Below are 22,909 nucleotides of genomic sequence, written 5' to 3'. Positions count from 1 at the left end.
TCTCTCCTAAAATATTTGTAAATGATATCCCAGAATAAGACATGGCCCTAACTATCTGAGCACCACTTGATATTTGCTTTATGTTAATAGACATTCTCTTGAGTGGCTGTGCTTGAATATATTATAAAGAATAAAACGAAACACTATTTAGCAGTGTTTTTAAAACCCTGAGTAATTTCCATAATTTGTGACAGTTGGCAGAATTTGATGGTATCTAACATTGATTTTTATGTTTCAAGATGACAATCATTACACTATTATCTGCAGTTTGAGCAGTGGAACCTGACCTCCTAATTAGTATGAAAAACTGTTCCAGTTGCAACCCCAGTAAGTCACAACAAGTCAATAATTTTAACAAGAATTAATTTTAAAAAATGTACAAGGTTGTATTGGAAGCTATTCCAGCATGTCTATTGATTAACATTTGGTATTACATCCTATGAAGGACTCATTAAATACTGCATCAATCTAAGTGTAATTTTTGTTTGTTTTACTTACTATAAAACAAAATAAAACAGAACGAAGCACTAAAAGATTATTAAGGTAAAGGAGCCTTTTCGTTTCCTATGTTGCCACCACGCTACACTGGACAGTAATACAAAGAAAGACTTCAAACTGTGCTGTAACACTGTTTATGACTAAGAAAGCTGCAACTTCCTCATATGACAACATGAAATATCTTAATCGATCTCATAAATTTCCAGATACAAACCATTTAGTTCCTGCCATACGTGGAATCAGTCATACCTTGATTATTGTGACCCAGGTTATTATCTCCCCACAGGTATTTTCCTTTTTAAAAACATGTGAAAATGGGGTATGTACACTAAAAACCTGAAAAAATTTCTTTAGTTTATGTTTCTGCTTGACTTTAAAAGGATATCACTAATTAAAAATTAATTGTTGTTTGGAAAGCTGCTAAAATAATAACATTCATTAACATGGCATCTACCAAGACAAACTTTGAATCCATTAATCTTCCTTACATTATTATTATATCTATTAAACAAAACAAAATTTACTACTTCTGCTTCCATATGTCTGAATTAAAAGGAGAATTTTCACTTCAGTATTTGAGGTTTTCATGTACAAAACATCTTTCTTTCAAATACATTTATATTCTTGCAGATCATAACAAGGTTCAACAGAAAAATAAATGTAAGTAAAAGCCTGAGACTGATACACTTGGAAATCCACAAACACATACAAATCTGTGTGTCGATGCTAGGTGGCAGTACTGTGTAATTAAAACCCAAAGCTTTCTTCACTGTATGTGACTCACTTCAGGCATTTTTCAAAACAAGCAACTTGCACATTTGGAATAATAATTTAAACAACAAATAGATCTCTTTTTCCCTTTGATTTCATCTCCTGAGAACTATACTCCTTATACTTAAAAGTTCTCAAAATTAAATTTCTTATCCATAAAACTGTGTTCTAACACAGCAGAGTTATGTGAAATAACTCAAAAATTAGGAGACAGACTTTGTTTCCATCCTGCAGCATTACAGTCCTATTCTTTGCTATTGCACAATTTCTAACTCCTGGGTAGGTTCTGACCTCGCTTTTCTCTGCATCTCAGAAACAGAATTACCTAGTGTTTGAGGTATGCACTTTTAAAGCCTGTTTTAGTATCAAGATGTATTTGATGTAATGGGTCACTTCTAATCATTTGATCCATGTAGTAAAAATGCTATAGCTTCTACCAAGTAACATGTACACCACAGAGTACTTATAATTTTTTGTAGCTACCACACATGATGAATGGTTGCACTTATTTTCCTGCATAGAATTTCTGAAACGTGTCTCACTTTGTATGATTATTGCCAGAAAAAAAGCTTGTTCAATTCATACAGACACATCAATTACAAGAGGACTAAGGTAAGTCTGCCTATTCAAAAAGCATCAATGACAGAACACTGTCAGGTAAAGTTTCAGTATTATCGTGACTATAGCAATCACAATAACATACAGCGTCAGTTATATTCAGCTTATTCAACAGCGAGTACTGCTTACATATAATACTGTGTATGTAAATAATACAGAACATTTCTTCATTTAAAAACACATGCAAATGGGGAAACAGGAGCACTGTATAATAATACAAATATAACATTTGTTTTTACTGTGAAGAGTACTGTTAAGGACCTGGGAATCACTGATTATATATAAAGAGATATGTCTCTTCCCCAGATTTTTAGTAATAATAGGCATACACTTACTGTATTCATTACAGAGTATTAAGTGAGATGTACAGAGTCCCAACTCAATAAAAAGCACAGTAGTCGATTAACGGGCCTCAAAATCACAGCACTGAGACATAAAGGTGAAAGCTGAGGGCACATGGCTCCTCCACGAGTATCAGGAGCAATTTGTCCAAAAGTTCTAGAGTCTAGTTACCAACTCATCCAACATCAATTGCCTGCCAGCTGTCTAATACTCGTAAAGCATTTCTCATCCTCTCCAGTTCTGATCATGGCTCCACATTTTAATATTCAAAAACTACATTTATTTTAGGGCTTTCTTGTACAGTCCACAGGCAGACTAGAACACTCTGGAGTACAAATATATATATAATGAAAACTCTACCATCACAAAATATGAATGTTTAAAACACATATCTGTTGTTCCTAACTTCTGCATCAGCATGAGGTTGTGCCCCTAGTGGTAATAGGAACAGAGTAAGAGCTACCTACCACGACACTACCTATCAATGGCAACAATGTCATCTGTAGAAGTGTTAAGTACCAGAGATGACAGTTCTATTTTTGTGCATCATATTAACAATTACATATGAAATGCTAATTTTTCGAACTGTGATTCATCACTCAGTAACTTTAATGCCTGCTTGAATTATTTTAAAGCACGGGAGGAAAGTTACACAGGAATGAAGAAGAGATTTGTAAACAATCCACATCTGCTGAAGAGCTGAGTCAGTGCTGTAATGCCTGCTGTTGTGCCACCCTGCTGAACCACTGTTGGAGGAACTGAACTGCAGCTGTGAACAAGCTTTCTCAAAAAAAAAAAAAAATCAAAACAAACAAACAAACAAACAAAAAAACAACTCTCTTCCTCTCACCAGTAAAATAGTAATTGTGGCCTCTGTGGCCCTGCAAAGAGAAAAGGTCTTCATCTCAATCTAACAGTCCAACATAGCCCTTGAAAGAAATGGAATTGAGCTAAAGAAAGGCTTCCACTGAATTTTCTAACTTGTGTGCAAGGGAAAGCAACAACATTTTCTTCTTCTCTTCTAGCAGCTTTTCTGCATCTTTCCCACTGACACATAATCACTTTGTTATTTTTTAATAAGAGGTTAAACCCTTTCTGGAAACAATAGCAAACCAATATACTCCTCCCCCTCCCCAGAGCAACAGTTTATAATTGACTGCTTATGTAGTAATTGCTCTATTTATAGTGATCACTTGCATGAGAGAAGCGATTGACAGACAGAAGGTTTATTTCACGTTCATGACCTAAAGCTCTCACACAAATAAGTATCCCTTCCTAAGATGCTGGTGTTCACGTTCTTACATCTATGAAATGAAATACCAGCCTTATCTTTTGTACTTTAGCTATCTAATAAATATCACTTACTGTTCTTTCAAAACTACGTTTACAGTCTTCTTTTTCTGTAACTGTCAAACAAAGCTTCTTTCTAGTGAACTAATCCAGCAGCTTGGATCTCTGCCCTTTAAGGATCCATGTTTGCAATGCTGTTTCCCCTCTATTTCAGAAGAGTATGCATTACTCATCCTTTACTTTTTGATGGACAAAAGCTCTGATGAGTTATCAATCAATAGCATTTGGTTATCACAGAAGAAGAAGAAGAAAAAAAAAAAAAGTAAAACAATTGGCAAAGATATTAAGATATTAGGGTTACAGCGAAGATCCTCCTTCCCTCACTCTCCAACACATGTATGGAAAGAAAAAAAAAGAAAACAGAGGGGGGAGGACTAGGAAAGTGTTACAGCCATTTTCAAGAAGACAGACAGGTCTGTCCCACAGGAGTAACTAGAGCTGACAAAATTGATCAAAGAGTATTTCAGATTGTAACTAATAATCAGATTCACCTCATATAATTTCACTGAGGTCAAGTGAGACTAAATAGTCATTGTGCAAGAAAGCAAAATATTCACAGAAGGCTTATAAACTTGCAGTGTAATTCAGCTATTCATTAGAAGCATAATGAAGTCCACAGCCTTTGAATTGTTAGACATTTATACTTCTTTTCCATTCCCATGTTCTAGAATTGTGGCTTACAGGTATTATACTTCGAATGGGAACTCAAAGACACACTCTAACTGAATGACTGAAAATGTTGTATGTCTTCGATTCATTTTTTTTTTTTTTTTTTAAGACATGACAGTTTGAACATGACTACAATTAATCCCTGACAACACCTTCTTGTTATTGGAGCCGGAGCCTATGAGATAAACGAAAGGAAATGCTCTTTTTTAGTACAACACTTGTTCTTCCACACCGCAAAAGGCATTTACATTATTGTTAAATAAATCATTGGGGGGAAAAAAAAAAAAAAAAAAAAAAATCAGAGACCTGCACTTCTGCAGTACTATATTTCTAATGCAATGACAAATCAAAACACGTCCATTTTGGAGAGTCATACTGTGATGTTACAGGAGGGAACAATGAGACGAATTGTACAATATTTAACATCTTAAATCAAGGCTTAGCTTTACATTTTACAAGCTACTTAGGAAGCACTAGCACCTCTGTTGCTCACTGTGAACCTTTGAAATTTATCAAGGAGATAGCCTAAGGGTTAAAGACAAAAATGCCTCTTCCCTTAAGGGAGTTTCTTTACTTTCGGTAGAACATTAGTATACATGTAGAGTTCTGATTCCCCCTCTGCACCCTTCTCTTTGACACACAGACATAACAAGTACAGCAGGAATAATGACAATTTAGGATGAACATTCTCAGGATGGGTCTGCTCTCTGCCACCCTAACTGAGGTCCTGGCAATGCAGAGCAGGCACAAGGAGATGGAGGTAGTAGAAAAAGCTTCTCGCAGAGCTACTGTGCCTTCTCTAACTTTAAAATGTTAGAACTTAATTCACAGCTTTGCACCAAGCAGCTGCACCAACTGTTCTTCCTACTCCACACAATACACAGCAGCACACTTGCTAGACTGGGATGAGAGAACTGAAAATTAGAGGGGACTCTTACAGCCATCGTCTGAACTGGCTCTCCAGTTCCCTTGCTGGCCAGCTCGCTCACCTTCACTCCATGCCAGCTAGCCTAGGCCCACTTCAACTGCAAAGAAAAATGCAGGTTTCAATTCAATTCAACTGTGCTATGGTTTTTTTTTGTTTTGTTTTAAACCAACTTATAAGCATATCCACACATCAATTCTTATTTATATATCAATGCAACTCATTAAGTTTTTATTATTTTAAACATACTGCTAAAATTTTCAAGCCTACCATTTAATATTAGAATTCTTCAGTTAGTTCAAATGAATTTTAAAAAATGTGAGAATAATGATTAGGTAGAAAGCAGAGCATCTAAGAAAATGTTTTAACAAATTAAATGTATTTCATGACCCCTTATCCAACAGTTAATTCTCTAAAATCAAGGGCAGACAAATGAATTGTTAAAGTCATGTTTTAGCAATCCATGCAGAAAAACTTCTGATTCTCTCCCACATTGTTTTTTTTTTTTTTTCCATCTGCTACCCTAAGTGGAAACAACATTCATTATATGTAACAGACAGCACCTTAATTGAAATGACTGCTTCCGCAAGTCCATTTAATAAAAAATAATTTTAAAAAAATCATTGTTTTATTCTATTAAGTGTAATGTTCATAAAAAACAAAATGGTATGTCTATTATTCAGCTACTGATGCACCTCTGCAGCTCATCAAACTACTTCACTTAAAGCTGAATATACTTGAAAATAAAAAAGCTCAATGGCCACAACAATGAACAGTTAGGCCAGTACTAACAGGCTCTACTTCTACGGGTGAACTGCACAGCGCTTCTGACATTTACCTTGCCTTGAGCACAAAATTCAGGTACAAAGGTATACTTACATAACCAGGAAGCTCAAAAGGCCTATTACTCTTTAATAAACATCAGTATATCTTTGACCCAGCAAGCAACCTGTATGTTGGAAGGACACACTTTACCTGACATCGCTTTAGAAAGCATTACACTTCATATACGTGTTCTGAAAGGACTTAATGAAAGTGGAAATAACAAAGAACCAAATAGCTGTTGTCATACCTCATGAGGAATTTTTCTTACATTGCACTACTAAACATGCAATCATTTATCCGTTTGGTCAGTGGGATTCCTGCCTCAGTAAACAAATTCAGACCACAGAACAATAGACAATTTATGTATATCACTTTTGCAAACACTCATAATTTCTTGAAAAGGACAGTTTTTAATAAATGAAGAGCTGAATGCTGTCAAGAGACTGAAAATGCAATTCAAATTTTTCACAGATCAATTAAAAACTTCACATGGAATGACTCCCACTGAAAAAAACATACAAAACAAACAAACAAAAAACTTCTCCACGAATGGGACCACTGTGTTTCTCCTTATGCAAGCTTCTTGTTCAGACTAACACCCTCACATGGTAGGAGAAGCAGAATTTCTTTAATCTCCCATATGAACTCTGTTCTTCATCTGAATCCAGTTTCTTGGATTTGTTCCAGAACACATTCCTACAGATCTCCTAACAGTACTCAGGCCGCAGTTGCAGTGAAGCACCAAACCAAACTCTAATTTGCACCTTTAAGAGCTTCCCCCTTGGAAGCCCATGTCCAGCAGTGTATTTGAGCAACTCAAAGCACATTTTTCTGAACAAATTTATTTATTCAAAGAATCAAACCCACAAAGGATGGCTTTCATTCCTAGCAATAGCTCCCAGGAATCAAAGTTAACCACCTCAGCAATACGCCAAAATCGCCTCGTTTTCAGACTCCACCTGCCCTCACAGCTAGACCACGCTGTCCTCTTAGAAAGAAGTTTGTTTTTCATTAACATTACATTTATCTTTGGACTTCAACTTTTGTGTACAAATTGTGTGATGCTTGGGGACACAGGGAAAAGAAGCAACAACAACTGAGTGGCCCAGCTGTGGCCCTGGTTACTCTTGGCATTGTTTGCTCTGAGACATTTCATCTCCGGACGCAGTTTCATTTATTAAGATACTAAACTGATTTAAATTATGAAAGCAATTTATTATGAAACAAAGTCCAGCGAAATGCAGGCCTCTCTCACATCTGTCATAATAACCAATGCAAAAAAAAAAAAAAAGAGAGAGAGAGAGAAGGCCAGTGTCTTAAGAAAAAATCCAGGCCTGAGACCCAGCACAGCACGCACTTCACAGGTCTGCAAAGCCCACCAGCACTTCTTCAGTGCTGCTGCTTCCCATCCATACAAAAGATGTTTTAGTTGCTGATGTCTGAGGTCCTCTTTCAAGCATGCTTTTGTAAGGGATTTTCTCATTTCTTTCACCTTTCTCTGTCAAGTCACATTACTGCTGAGTACAGCAGCTGAGGCATGGGAGCGGTGGGGCGATCTCTGGAGAGCTGATGGCATGGTAAGTCTCGGAGCTGTTAGACTTCTGCTATGGGAGATACTTTCCCCCCCCTCTCTGCCAAGAGATGTAAAGAATATAACGGCAATACTGTTATACATTTCCTATAGCCTACATCAATCTTTTGTAGGTTACGAGCAGCATTTTAATACTTTTATTTGTTTAGATGCGTTTCCTTCCCTAACTGCTTTAGTTTTTTTTCAGATCTGGTACAATTTCCAATTGCCCATTACCTACAAAGCCTTCCACCAGCTTATGGCAGCACTGTCGAACTTCTTCTAATGGTTATCTTTAGATTTCCTAAATTCTAAAGAATCAAACGAAGCCACACTCCTTGTGGTATTGAATGCAATAGGGAGAGATGATGTCGATTCCTCTCACTAAAATCTGAGGGAGAGGAAAGGAGAATTTATTTTCCCTCTGCAGGGAACTGCCATGCTTAATGGCTGACAGAAATGTCTCAGACCTCTTCCAGCTGCCTCCCTCACTACATGTACTACACTGTGGTGGGTAGCTGTGCTGAAGTTGTAATCATCTGAGGATATAAGCAAGACAAGTAACAATAATGGCTGTCATTAAACCAAATTATACATTAAAAAAAAAAAAAGCATCAGCAAATAAGCTGTGATTTTTAACAAATTTCTTATTCCTTTTGCAACTATGAAGCTGTCACTGAAATTTCAACCCCCTGTCCCATCCGTTAGTGTGTAATGCTCTTTCATGTCCCACTATCAACTTACAAGAATGCATATTTTATTTTGCACATAGGCAAAATGTAGACATTTACAGGCATGCAGAATTGAGATCTCCTCAAAATCCTCAATATTAAAAGCATGTGTGCCCTTCAAGACACACTGCTGGTACTCAAAGCTGTGGCTACTGAACTTAGTACTACATGACAGACCAATAAAAACAATGTGTCTCTACATACATTATCTGCACAAAATTAGTATTCATAATTACAATCAAAATTCACGAAGGTCTACAAAATGCCAGGATGATCTAAGTGACATTTTACATTCTAATATTTGCAAGCTAATGTTGTTTCAAAAAATGAGTAGAATTGAGTCAGCAGCATTACATTTACTTCCTGTTGAGGCACCAGCTATAGCACTCCTAACTTTTATGTTAAGATAATAGTTGAAGGGTTCTGACAGTTTTAACCTACATCTTTTTATTCAGAAAGACTTCTAATCCTGAATCTTGGTTCTTTGTTTTAAATCAGGGATGTATTGATTAACTGTGAGACTAAGCGTATCTCAGCAGTGGCTGAGTCGGGTATCCACTATGGAATTAGGACTGTTAAACACTGGAATCGATCCTCTCATTGTAGAGCCACGGCTGCTGTGGCAAGCAGTTTCTCTAAGCTATTAATTTTATTATTAGCACACCTGGAGACATTGTTTCCCTGAGGGAAAAGCAATTCAATTGTGTGTGCTGCAACGACTAGTGGCATATGATCAATGAGACAGCTGGGACCACAAGCTTTCTCTTGGAGCTCAGGGTGGATATGACAAAGTAGTTTGTAAAACAGTGACGATACGGAGTAATATTGCTTTATGTTTTATGCAGCTCATTGTAAGCAGGCAGGGAGCTTATAGGTCTCAGTGTCTGGTAATTTGAAGCCTTTTTGGAATAGTTCACCATTCTCAGCCTTTCAAAGGCATCTTCCCTGTGACATCCTATATGAAGTGATGATCATCCTTTTCCTGACCATAGACTACCTCCATCATTCCACTCTGCTTTCAAGGAAGCACTAAATGACCCTTCTTCAATAAGCAACACCAACACTGCTTTAACTTGTCTGACATGATGGAGGAGGAAGAATAAGTACAAGTTTCTTAGTGCTTAGTTCTATTTCATAAGTGTGTTAACATAAAGAATGCAGGAAGCCCAACAAGCCTGGCAGCAAAGCATCAGCTTTAACAGACCTTTTAATCCTGAAGTAATAGATGCATCTCAAGAACTCTGATCCAGCAATACTATTATTTTACTCTATATTTAAACATAATTCTCACTAGAAATTGGCAGGAAGGGTGGATAAGATGGGGAACACTCAGATAGTACAGGCACATTGAAACATTCCACCAACATATCCACAGGGGGAAAAACAACAACAACAACAACAACAACAAACAAACAAACAAAATACACTACAAACAAACCAAACCTCCCCAAGTAAGCTGAAGACAACAGTTCACCTGATTCGATATGCAAACCTTTCAGGAACTTTGGATTATCACACTGCTTCCTCCAGAATTGTCACTGCAGCCTGTCCTGGTTTCAGTTAGAACAGAATTAATTTTCTTCCTAGTAGCTGGTGGAATGCTGTGTTTTGGCTTAGGATGAGAAGAGTGCTGATAACACCCCGATGTTTTAATTGTTGCAGAGCAGTGCTTATACCAAGCCAAGGACATCTCAGCCTTTCGCTCTGTCCTGCCAACAGGCAGGCTGGGGGTGCAGTAAGAGCTGGGAGGGGACAGACCCAGGACAGGTGACCCAAACTAGCCAAAGGGGTATTCCATAGCATCTGACGTCATGCTAAACAATATATAGGGATGGCTAGCCGGGGGGAGGGGGCCGGACTGCTCAGGGTTAGGCTGGGCATTGGTCAGTGGGTGGTGAGCAATTGCATTGTGCATCACTTGTTTGTACATATTTTTATTACTTTCCTATTATCACCATTGTATTATTATTATTATTATTATTATTATTATTGTTATTATTATTTTTGTTATTATTATTTTCCTGTCTTTATCTCAACTCACGGGCTTCACTTTCCATTTCTCTCCCCCATCCCAGAGAGGGAGGGGGGAGGGTGAGCGAACGGCTGCGTGGTGTTTAGCTGCCAGCCGGGTTAAACCATGACACAGCCAAAGCAAGTTCTTTGTTGGCAAACTTTGTAAGGGATGTCGCACATTAGACAAACCACAAATAAACCAAATTATTTAGCATTTAGTATTTCCTGAAAATGACTAGGTCAAGATGGTCCCCAAACCACTATCCAGATCATGCTTATCAACTGTGTTTGTTATTTGATAATATTACATATCTAAAGACAAATAGGATACACAGGAATGTACACTACATTTTGGAAAGCAGAAGGAGAAATCAACAGAATTATTATTTCTGGAACAAAGTATAATTTTCAAAATACAAACTTAAATGTTTCTTTCAAGATGATTACCCTACCATACTTCAATATGGTAAAGCTGTCTTTTTCTTAAGAAGTTACACCTTGTTTATGAAAACATGGGTTTATGAAAGGCAGGTCATGCCTGACGAACCTGATCTCCTTCTGTGACACAGTGACGCGCCTGGTGGATGAGGGAAAGGCTGTGGATGTGGTCTACCTTGACTTCAGCAAGGCTTTTGACACCGTCTCCCACAGCATTCTCCTCAAGAAACTGGCTGCTCTTGGCTTGGACTTGCATACGCTTCCTTAGGTTAGAAACTGGCTGGATAGCCGGGCCCAAAGAGTCGTGGTGAATGGAGCCAAGTCCAGTTGGAGGCCAGTGACTAGTGGAGTCCCCCAGGGCTCAGTACTGGGGCCGGTCCTCTTTAATATCTTCATCGATGATCTGGACGAGGGCATCGAGTGCACCCTCAGTAAGTTCGCAGATGACACCAAGTTAGGTGCGTGTGTCGATCTGCTCGAGGGCAGGAAGTCTCTGCAGGAGGATCTGGATAGGCTGCACCGATGGGCTGAGGTCAACTGCATGAAGTTCAACAAGGCCAAGTGCCGGGTCCTGCACCTGGGGTACAACAACCCCAAGCAGAGCTACAGGCTGGGAGAGGAGTGGTTGGAGAGCTGCCAGGCAGAGAAGGACCTGGGAGTATTGGTTGATAGTCGGCTGAATATGAGCCAGCAGTGCGCTCAGGTGGCCAAGAAGGCCAACAGCATCCTGGCTTGTATAAGAAGCAGTGTGGCCAGCAGGGCTAGGGAGGTGATCGTCCCCCTGTACTCAGCTCTGGTGAGGCCGCACCTCGAGTACTGTGTTCAGTTTTGGGCCCCTCGCTACAAGAAGGACATCGAGGTGCTCGAGCGGGTGCAGAGAAGGGCGACGAAGCTGGTGAGGGGCCTGGAGAACAAGTCCTACGAGGAGCGGCTGAGGGAGCTGGGCTTGTTCAGCCTGGAGAAGAGGAGGCTCAGGGGCGACCTTATTGCTCTCTACAGGTACCTTAAAGGAGGCTGTAGCGAGGTGGGGGTTGGTCTGTTCTCCTACATGCCTGGTGACAGGACGAGGGGGAATGGGCTAAAGTTGCGCCAGGGGAGGTTTAGGTTGGATGTTAGGAAGAACTTCTTTACTGAAAGGGTTGTTAGACATTGGAATGGGCTGCCCAGGGAAGTGGTGGAGTCACCATCCCTGGCGGTCTTTAAAAGACGTTTAGATGTAGAGCTTAGGGATATGGTTTAGTGGAGGGCTTGTTAGTGTTAGGTCAGAGGTTGGACTTGGTGATCTTGGAGGTCTCTTCCAAGCTGGATGATTCTGTGATTCTAGAGCAGCAATTTAACAGCAGATTCCACTGTTCTTCAAAACACCAAACTATTTTTTCTGTATCTTACCCTAGTCCTTACCTAATTACTGCAAGACTGCTTGCAGTCTGAAAAGGTGCATCTCCCTCATTCCCCTGTCCAACGACCACAGGAACCCGATACTTGTTTACATTCCACAGGCATCAAAACTCCAGTTAAAAACAACTTTTATTCTAATTCTACTGAGCTTGAATTTTATTTCTGCTGCACAACCCGACGTGTACAGGCAACAATTATTAATTGCCTCAAACAAGCAAGTATTAGTTTTTAAGTTCCATTACACTCCAAATTTTTTTCCTCCTGTTTTTTAGTATTTGACCTAATGTGATCCAAGAGGATGGAGATGCAACTGCTAAGTCTCTTCTTTTTCTGCCTGCTCAGTTTTGTTTCTGTACGTTTGACTGGCAGCTGGCCACCAGCAATCATCTATTAAATACTATCTGACATGTTCTGGGGCCTTTTTCAACATCAGGCTAAATGCCAAAGATGCAGGATCTGCTTGTACATACCTCCCAAGAGAAGAGAAAGTGAATTTCTTATCTTAACAATTTATTTTGTATATCCACCTTGTTTATATGGTTATGTTTTTGTTTGTGTGGTTGGTTTGGTTTGTTGGTTGTTTTTTTTTTTTTTTGCCTATAACGGGGAAATGCTCTGTGAGCATTCATCATTCTGTGCACTTTTCTAGATGGGGGAATTGCTTCCTAACTAAAATTATCATTGTCATCTGATACAGGCTAAAGCTGAGTAAGCTGTGTTATAAATGATGATAACCCATGGTTGGTCCCAATCATCTCAAGACAGAACAGAACAAAGGATAGGACTAACAGAGCTTCTGTAAAAGAGAGAGTCACCAAGGTAACACTTCCATCTGCATGCTTCCTTCGAAAAGCTTCATTTGTAAGCATTAAGGAAATAAATTATAGACAGGGAGAAAAAAAAAAAAAAAAAAAAAAAAAAAAGGTAAATTTACAGAATTTGCATGAGACCCTTCCAGACTGAGTGATCACTGACAACTCCATTGTCAGTGATCAGCTATAATTAAACCTACACTCTTATTAATTTCAAGTGTGAGTACAAGAGGCTGAAAATCACAACCCCAGATCAATACCGAATGGAAACAACCTGTTAGTAGTGTGCAATGGAGATCTTCAGCGATGGCAACCCATCTAAATCAGCAGCTACAACAGCTATTTCTTCATCACTCCAGCCATGAAAGCAGCCTGCATGTGTTTACTTTCCAGAGACTTATGAGCTACCTGTTGGGCAGGTAAGCAACAAGGAAAATCAGGTATCTCTAAGGCTAACAGATGAGCTGAATGCCTATGTGCTGAGTGGTTGTCTTCAGCTAGATGTGCCCTGCTTAGTCCCCACGTGCCTGATGGAAATTGGTCTGCACCCTGAAATACGTCTTTGTGCAGCTTTTGTGAGCATGCCAGAAAGACTGTGCATCACCACAAAGAAGGAGGTATTTGCCGCTCCCTCCACCTTCCCCCCCCCCCCTTTTTTTTTTTTTTTAATAGAAAAGTAGAAATCCACCGGCTCTATTCTCTTATCTATAAGCTCCTGGTAGACAAGCATGTTCCAGCAGAACAGGGCAGCTGCTTGTTCCTCTGGTGGGTGCTTTGGAGCCACTTCTCCCTGACTTAGTATCCAGCACTCAGGAAACATAGCAGTACAGTCATCCATTCCGCTGACCACATGTACTTTTTTAACCAAGCACAATGTACAGTAAATACTCATCAAATGGAGCAGTGCCACCATTTTAGGACACAGTCAGAAAACAACAAAGATGTGCAGAAGACTGGTGATAGCTTGACTTGGAGAATGGCCACGTATATTCTTTGCTCTCAATCAGTATTGTTAGAGAACAGAAGAAGAATCCTGATGGGGCAGCAGAGTTAAGAGACATGGAAACAGGAGCACTTACATCCCATGCTAATGTACTGCAGTGACCTTTTGTCCTGGTTTCAGTTAGCACAGAATTAATTTTCTTCCTAGGAGCTGGTGGAATGCTGTGTTTTGGCTTAGAATGAGAAGAGTGCTGATAACACCCCGATGCTTTAATTGTTGCAGAGCAGTGCTTATACTAAGCCAAGGACATCTCAGCCTTTGCTCTGTCCTGCCAACGGGCAGGCTGGGGGGTGCAGTAAGAGCTGGGAGGGGACAGACCCAGGACAGGTGACCCAAACTAGCCAAAGGGGTATTCCATAGCATCTGACGTCATGCTAAACAATATATAGGGGTGGCTAGCCGGGGGGAGGGGGCCGGACTGCTCGGGGTTAGGCTGGGCATCGGTCAGCGGGTGGTGAGCAATTGCATTGTGCATCACTTGTTTGTACATACTATTATTACTTTCGTATTATCACCATTGTATCATCATTATTATTATTGTTATTATTATTTTGTTATTTTTTTTTCCTGTCTTATTAAACTGTCTTTATCTCAACTCACGGGCTTCACTTTCCATTTCTCTCCCCCGTCCCAGAGAGGGAGGGGGGAGGGTGAGCGAACGGCTGCGTGGTGTTTAGCTGCCGGTCGGGTTAAACCACGACACCTTTAAAGCCACGTGTGGTCCTCAGGGTGGGGATTTATTACCCAACCATAACTAAAACCTTCTTGGTCTGTTTACAAATGTAGCCAGTGCCCTAAAGGATGGCAGTCAAGGACAATTCTAGTATATCCACGTTGTCTCCATACCCTCTTATCTTTCTATGTGTATTTCAGGTTTAGATGAGAAAATATTCATTGTGCCCACAATACAATTCCCAGATTTTAATGATTATTTAATATATTTAAAATTAACTTATAATTATTGCCACTTCTGAAGTAAAATAATTCTGTCGGCCTGCTGTAACCATGACTAATTTGTGCAATCAAGAAGTGAAGAGACCTGGGATTTTCTACTCTGATGTTGACAATCTATTTCTCATGATCTAATCTTTGAGCCATATTTCCCAAAGCAGCTGAAGAATCTGAATGACTAAAGATACAATGGATATCCTAGTCAACAGATGGTATACAAAAACAAGGCATGACCTTTATCCTTCAAATTCTGCTATTTGTAAAAGTGAAATAAAGTAACACCTTTGAAATCCACTCTATGAATACAGGCTTTTATGAAGTAGGAGGGAAAAAGGGAAAAAAAAAAAAAAAAAAAAAAAAGGAAGATATAAACAGATAGCTAGCTTCTAATTACTTCAGTTACTTGTACTTTGGGATTATTCCATCGCATAAAGTTTTTCCACACAGAAAACCTGTGAGATGCCTCCATTCAAGACTGCACAATCAAATAAAATCTTTAACACAAAGCTTCAGCAGTACAGTCGGTACGATCTCCTATACAGGACAAACAAACAAGACCAAGCGTTTAGGGATTTAACTGATCTCATTCGCTATGAGAAACAAAGGTCTGAGTTTTGAGTTACTATCTGCTTACTCCTGTCTGGCCGATCAGGAAGAGAAGAAATTGCTGTCATGGAATATTCACACACAGCAAAGTATGCATCTCAAAGTAATGCAGACATTCCAAGAATACTAACATAATTAGCCCAGAATATCATTAAACTAATGAGATTACCAGTTTGTAGACAATAGGGTACTTCCATTCTCATACACGTTTAACCACAGGTCTGCCTAAGCGATGAATACCAATTATGTTGAATTTGTTGTCAAACAGCAGAACTGTGAGCTGGTTTAGAGTACAGCAGGGACAAAATACACACCATCAACTGGATTTGATATATGCAACTGGAACACACACACTGACACAAGAGAATGATTGTGATGGAGGTAAAACTGGAGCCAAATTCCCAGAGATTCAAACTTACCGAGTAATCAACACCTGCCCAGAAAACTTATATAAGTGAGTTCTTCCAAGCTGTTTAAAGGCAATATATTCCTCGCTCAAAATCAGACTCAAAGCAAAGTCTAAAAAATTACATCTTCAATTTTTATTTTTTAATTTTTATCTTTATATTTTCTTTAGTGCTTGATTTACTTGAAGGTGTCAAAATATCTCACATAATTAAAATGAGCTTTAAACCTAAACAACAAAATAAATAAAGAATCATCAACACCAAGTATCTGGTTACTCAAACCAGGATTAAAGGGCAGGAGAAAGTAATTTCAGGGCTCTGTTTCACAGAACTCCCTTTTCCTGGTGCCTACAAAACTTATTTTTATTTTCTTTTCTAGCCCCCCCAGTTCTGCAAGCTATGCACTCATGTCAACAGGCTTGCCTGTAGTCTCACATTTCTCCTCCTCTTAATGATCAGTTTCTCAATTTTCACAATTTTTTGGGGATATTCAATACCTACAGTAAAGAGACAAATTATTACCAAATTTCATTTCTGCCCAGAGATGCTATCACAAACATTTATGGATCTGATGTAATTTAAAGCAACAAACAGTCCAAATGAAGCTAGCAGGACTATTAACTATCTTAAGCACGTGGTCACTTATTTCCTTAACTGGACATCAAATACAATGTATTAAAATGAATAAAAACGTCTTTCCATCACTTTGCATTGGAAGTACTGGAAATATAATTTCTTCATTGTAAAACAGCCATTATCTTCGTACATAAAAAAAATAGTAAATGTCTTCTTCTGTTGTTGTTTTGGAGGGCATTCTCACTTGAAACTCAGCTTTCTTTAAACATCCAACCTATCTCCCTGCTTTTATAGGTACTGGCAACTCATATATGAAAATATGTCTACAGCAGTATTTTATTCATAAATTTAGGAAGGCAACATGCACTTTTATCTGCTAGAAGAGACAGACTGTACCTTAAATAGATTGTTTCCTACACAGAGAAACCCTGGGTACAGTTTGGAATTTTAAACAACAACAAAATCTTTTTGGAAAATATAACTGGACCAAAATATATCAGGAGACAGTTTCTAAAAATCAATCAATCAATAATACATTAAAAAAAAACCTGTCAGATAGAGAACGTGAAAGATTATGTGCAAGCATTTTCATTTGTCTGGCTGTAGACAAGATGATTTATATACGGCAGTTCCTGGAAGCATGGGACCCAACCTATTTGGTAAATGTGAAGCTTTTTCAGTTGGGGATTCAGCATAGACATGACCAGAGCTGTCATGTGAGTGAGCAGGTGCCTCAGCAACACCAGATCTCACTGATCTCAATACCGTACAGCTTCCTAAACCTACATTGGCTATTCGGGTTAGCCAAGAGGAAAGGGAGTGACTAAGAAAAAAAATAATAAATAAATAAGTATATATATATATATATATATATATTTAAATGGATCGATTTTAAATCCAACAAAATAAGGGCATAATGTTTGAGTTGATCACATGAGAGAAGATCACAGTTCTCCTCAGAGATCCATTGTGGCTAATTCCTCAAAAATGTAAAATTTTCACTTCAGTTAGTTTCCCTTCCTTCTATAACCACTTCATTCTCCCCACTTGGAATGAAACACGAAATTAAAAGTAAAAATTAAAAGATGACTGATACTGAAATTTGTAGAGAGGTAACCAAACTGACATCCATATAGAAGCATGCAAATGCTTTACAGAATTCACTCAATTTTTAATATCATTAATAAAAAGACATTTGCTGTTATTTCTCTTTGATTCCCATAAGCTGTAGAATGCGTGAATTGAACTGGTAAGGCACTTAGCCAATGCCACTTTCTACAGGTTTTATCAAAGAAACTGATTTCCATTCTACCAAGTTACATCACAGAAGAAGGTAAAACTGAACAACACATCAAAAAACATATTAAGTAAGTCACATGACAAAATACACATGAAGATTATGCAAATATTTCAGTTACCAGGAAAGAGGAAAGTACTGACAAAAAGATTACTTATTTGTCATTGCCTGGTAGGACCTCAAAATGTTTTAAGACCTGAAGTTGTTTTCACTGTGTTATGTGCCCCGAGACTAAGAGAGAAGTGCACGCAACTTCTGCCACTGTACGCAGTCAGCAAACAAAGATGAAACTCCACTAATACATCCTTCTCATCTTTAATGGCACTGCTCATCTTTCACAGTACAAAACCCTTGTACTTGATCAGTAGAAGACATGAATATATGGACTCTACATCAACAACATATAGATTTGCTCCACTTGATAACTTCAGTATTTGGAAAATTGCAAATAATGTTAAAAAGTTCATGAAATTGAACACCTTCCACATTTTTACAGCTCTTATTTTTCTTCCAACTGCTTTGCCACATTATTAAGCTACAAAGAGATGGGGGGAAAACAATAACATATTGAAGAAACTAGATGTTCTGTATAACATACTTTCTTTTAAGCATATCCTTTAGGATTAAAAAAGTGTATGAAATTTTGCAAACATACAAGAAACAAGAGATTGAATCCCTAAGAGTATTCCAAAGCGACTATTAACAATGAATACCAATACAGAATTTTTTTTTAATCTCTATCACAGAATCACAGAATTGTCTAGGTTGGAAGAGACCTCAAGATCATCGAGTGTTTCCTTCCTGGTTATATAGCATATTCTCACTGGATTTCAAAGCACATTCTAATGTTCCAGAAATATATCTTTGTGGAGAGGACGTAGAACTGTAATTTCTACATTCTAAAATGTTTTAAGTGCTTCACTGAATGACAAGCTGAGTATGTGTAATTCAGAGGCTCAGAACTAGTCTAAACTAAAGAGTACTTGGATGGATGCAGGAAATGGCAGCATATGAAAAATGAGGATGTGTGCTTTTTTCTTTAATTTTTCTTTAAGACAAGATTAAAAAAAATACTACAGATAAACAACTCATACAACTACGGGAAAGGGACACTCAAACTATGGTAAGTAAATTCTGGTGCAACCACGCTGCACCAACAGTCTGATATGGCTGTGAGACTCCTTTTACTTTGTGAAGACAGAAGTTAATTTGCCCATCAGTGACAAAAACATCTGATGTAGAGCAAGAACATGATTAGTCGATAACAGCAGAACAGACAACTGGTGCAAACAGCCTAGCTTACTTTTCAATAACCTGATAACATGCTCACCTCTGAAATGCTAACTGTGGATATGAAGCGCACAGGGATGTTAACCACACAGGCTTGGTATAATTCTTGATACCTGAAATGAAATAGCTCTTCCTTTTGGTTGTATGCATAAGGACACATCGTTAGGCTACTCTCTTTGCCCTGACTGGCAATAATTCTGCTCTTCTACTTCTAAGACATAATTTCACTATATGTTGCTTTTGGTGTTTCCTACAGAGCTCACTTACCTGAGGTACAGAAACAAGGAGTAAACTGAAATCAAGGTACTGCCGTGCTCCTTGGCAGAGGACTGCTATAAGATGATAAGTCTTCCTGTCTTAAATAAGACAGCATTATCAATACGTGAAGAGAACGCTGACAAAACAAAAGCTGGTGGTGTCCTTAGATGCCTGATGAAATGCAAACGAACTGGTGCAGACTGCAATCTGAATTACTACTTTGTTCATGTGGTTCGCTAACTCAGGCCAAGGAGCTGGAAAGTGTGACAAAGATAACTCGTGGCTGTCTTATTCTGGGGACTCTTCAGTGCTACTGGTAATCTGTGGGGTTACTGGAAGGCCCTGAGGCCTGCTGCCATGTCCCTCTCCTTTACAGCGGAAACACCTCCATGCTCCCATGGCTCGGTCAGGTGCTGCCAGCTCTCTAGGCCCCGGGGTATGCTCAGTGACAACAGAAACAGAGAAAGGGAATGAGCACAGTGAATTGCATGTAGAGACAAATCCATACATGAATACATCTTTAATCTACAGATGCAGAACGTATACAGCCGACCCTATGCAGGGAATATGGATGCAAGCAAGTAATGCACAGCTCACAAGGCAGACAGCTCAGCTCTGCAGGCAGACCTGCGGGGCAAAACAAGGTATGGAAGTCATCCTGATCACTAAATGGTTGTATAGTAGCACAGATCTTTCTGTTAGACATTTTGTTTAATGCTATGAGCTAGAAGGGTGTGTTTTGACATTAAGATTGCATTATGTGCCACTGAGCAGTTCTGCAGCCATCCAACCAGAATGTTAGGGCCACTTGGTACCGACCTGCCGGGTTTGGCCTAAAGTTTAAGAGCCAGTAATTAACACAGCGTACATATTTTTGGTATAAATTACTGTGTTTGAAGTTTTAGCACTGCATTATGCACTTACATTGCTTATAACTTTGTTCTATATTACTTCATTGTGGCACAATATACAGTGTTATAAAACTTTTCCTATCAATGTAAAGCAGACATGCTTAGGATACAAGTGAGCAGCTGTTTAATAACTCAGAGCATTATTATGCTATAGGTAAGACCAAGAAGCAAAGAATTAAACTGCTAAGGAAATTTAGAGCGAATCTAATTTCACAAGCTGGAATTTATCCAAGACACTGTATTTAACACCTTTACTCCTGTGAACAGCGAGTGAGTTCTTTAATGACCACGAGTGGTCAAGACCTCAGTTTTAGATCTCACCTGATAGACAGGCTAATGAGATTTCCACCACTACTAGGTTCTGCTCAGATTGACAGCCACTATTCCATCATATTTCCACATTTCTATCCCTAATGGAATCAAATTGCAAAGTTCTGCAAAAATGGTAAGAAATAATACAGTTGTTTTATTTTATTTTTTTTTTAATCTCCAAATCTCCAAAGCAGTTTGACTTAGGGTCAGGACAAGTTTTGCGTGTATATATGCATCAGTTCTTTTAACCTAACATACATTTTGCAATCCTTAGCATCGAATTATACCTCTCTGAAAGCTACTACAACAGAAAACAAGACAAAACAACAACAAAAAAACATTAATTCAATATATCATGAGCATAGAATATTATTTACAAATATTTAAAGGATGATTACTATATGTCTTTCATACATAAAAGTATAATAGATACACAATAGAATGAAACGTCTCTGAAGGATGCACCTTATGCTAGCGATACATAATTCAGGTGGAAACAAAGCAAACTGGAATTGCATACTTAACCAGATCTGAATTCAGAATACTTTTCGGAAATGCAGGTACACCATTTACAAAGTGATTACCCCTCTCAATTTAGCAGATATTCATTAATACTCATAATATCAAAAAAAAAAAAAAAAAAAAAAAAAGGCAGCCCCAAACCCTAGGCACAGCTCCATATAGCAGCATAACACTTCTTAACACTTCTTAAAAACGTACTTGAAGCACCGTTGGTACCCAGAGAACAACTGTTGTGTTGGACATGTGCTGCCTCCAGGCTACAGGAATTACTCATCCCAGCCCATGATGTTTGCTCAGAAAACTTTTTTTCAGGACAGTGAAGGTTAGAAGTACAGATTAACAGATCAGATTAACGTGCCCATTTGCCAGTGACATTTTTCACTAAAGGATCTTTTTTCCTTCTCCTTTACAAATCCAGAAGGGAACAGAGATGAGCCTCGGGGAAACAGTGTATTGGGAATAAAATGGATAAAATTCCTGGTGTTGGTCACTTAATCCCACCTACTGTCTGTCATAAAGCAGATGAAGAGCACAAGACACGCAGTAAACCCTGCATGCCCAAGTGCAATACACCAAGCACTTCCAGGTGGAATAATTTCCAACTATGGATTAGCAAAGTCAACTCTCATGTGTGGCTCTTCTCTAACACAATCAAAAGCTAAGAGCTTGGTACAAAGCTTCCAAGAGATGGAAGAAGTACTGCGCATTACTGAGTATTACCAAATGCATACACACTAACACTGTAAAATATTGTCATTAAAACCTGAATTCCAGGTGGTGATCAGCTGTACTGGTCTATTGTGAGTATGCTGCATTGTGTAATTGACCCTTTCTAATGCAGTGGCATCACTTTAATGCTTTTTATTTTATTTTATTTTATTTTTAAATCCAAAGTTTCAATGCAGTTTATTAACTTTCAGGAGTATGTGGCTTTTATTTATTTATTTATATTTATTTTTTCAGGAACAGCCCTATTAACTGGCTTGCCGATAGCTTTTTGGTACATCAATGGCAAAGGCAAAAACTGTGCCAGTTCCAATTTACTAATCTAAACATCCTATCCCTTTTTTCTTTCACCTCTGTAAATGTTCTTGATTACATTTTATAGATAAACAAACTTAAAATAAAGTAACAGACTGTCATCATTTATAAACACTAGTAAAAAATGAGTACATTTTTGGAAACGTTCTTTTGCTTATGTACGCATACTTGCTAGTAAGTTTGTTTACAAGCAGATTTTGACTTCTGCTAACAAGCACCCTCTAAGAAGTTCCAGCTATTTAAATTAGCAACAAATTTAACTCCCAACTACATAGTGGATTTTAAGCAAACATCTCTGTAACGCACCCTTCCAGGCCTAGTTTCATCCTCAGACATAATTTATATTCTAATAAATCAGACATGCCTCCATTTTTATTTGTTTAAAAATAGAATCTAAATCATAATAAAGGTGCGTTATCATTAAGGTGCAAATTCTTTTCTTAAACACAGATAAAAATGTTAACATTATTTTTATACTGCACAGCAATAATAATAAATGGCTAAATAATTCAGTACTGATTTAATGATTATGCTATTAACAATGGACAATCAGGATTCAGACAGTGAAGCACCTCTCTACTTTTCTTCAACACTGTGTTAAAATTCCCTAAGGAAATAAATATACATACATTGTATTTTCTAAGTTCTGTGAATTTCATTCACATGGCATGTGCATACCAGAGATCTGTTTTAATCTCCTCATAGTAAAAGTAACGGGAAAAAAAAAATTAAAAAAATTATGTGTTTTTTTTTTTCCCTCAGGTGATTTTTCTAA

At 38.3% G+C, this 22,909-nt stretch overlaps 1 protein-coding gene across 2 annotated transcripts in view; it reads right to left on the bottom strand.

The window, feature by feature from the left end:
* The window catches only part of TENM2 (teneurin transmembrane protein 2), an 895,032-nt gene that overhangs the window by 542,408 nt on the left and 329,715 nt on the right, over window positions 1-22,909 (bottom strand). The gene's annotated exons all lie outside the window — the stretch shown is intronic.

The sequence above is a fragment of the Aythya fuligula genome, chromosome 14 (assembly GCF_009819795.1).
Source record: "Aythya fuligula isolate bAytFul2 chromosome 14, bAytFul2.pri, whole genome shotgun sequence".
NCBI lineage: Eukaryota > Metazoa > Chordata > Aves > Anseriformes > Anatidae > Aythya > Aythya fuligula.
The sequence above is the reverse complement of the archived record's forward strand: the minus strand, read 5'-3'. Positions and strand labels throughout refer to the sequence as shown.